Source organism: Sinocyclocheilus grahami, unplaced genomic scaffold (genome assembly GCF_001515645.1).
Source record: "Sinocyclocheilus grahami isolate Dianchi unplaced genomic scaffold, SAMN03320097.WGS_v1.1 scaffold79.1, whole genome shotgun sequence".
NCBI classification, from domain to species: Eukaryota; Metazoa; Chordata; class Actinopteri; order Cypriniformes; family Cyprinidae; genus Sinocyclocheilus; species Sinocyclocheilus grahami.
In genome coordinates this window covers 1,917,932-1,918,440 of record NW_015505258.1, presented here as the reverse complement: position 1 = coordinate 1,918,440, position 509 = coordinate 1,917,932, and the positions used below count along the sequence as shown (strand labels likewise).

The 509-nt window shown below is 39.7% G+C and overlaps 1 protein-coding gene across 1 annotated transcript in view; it reads left to right on the top strand.

Moving 5' to 3' along the window:
• The window catches only part of LOC107586295 (zona pellucida-like domain-containing protein 1), a 39,195-nt gene that overhangs the window by 25,641 nt on the left and 13,045 nt on the right, over positions 1-509 (top strand). The window lies entirely within an intron of this gene.

Here is a 509-nt window from a genome sequence, read left to right as displayed (position 1 = left end):
CTGCATCTGCTGCCTACTTATACTCACGCTGTGATCAGCGACAGCTGGATGCAATAATCGCATGCCAATGTGCATTGGCTCGTTTAGTTTACACTCGAAGTAGATTGGTCTCTCTAAGCGAGATCCCAATTTGTCGGACATCCGACGTGACATCTCCGTTCCCTCCTTCAGGGAATGAGGGTTACCATACGTAACCGAGACATTTCAACTGAAATTTAGTTTAAGTATGTGCTTGTGTCAGTTTTTCTTTTTATAATTTTTCTATTTAGCTCAATTTATTTTTATTTCAGTTTTAGTCATTTTAATTCTTCAATTTAAATGTATTTATTTCAGTTAGTTGCCAAGGTACGGAGCCCCGCACATGGCATGCATGAAAAAAATAGTAGGCTAAATCGTGCGCACGATTTACTATTTCGTTCCCTCGATTTGCTAAGTCGTGCACACGATTTATAAATTGAGAGCACTAATTAGTAAATTGAGCGCGGGATTTAGCAAATCGAGGGCACGAA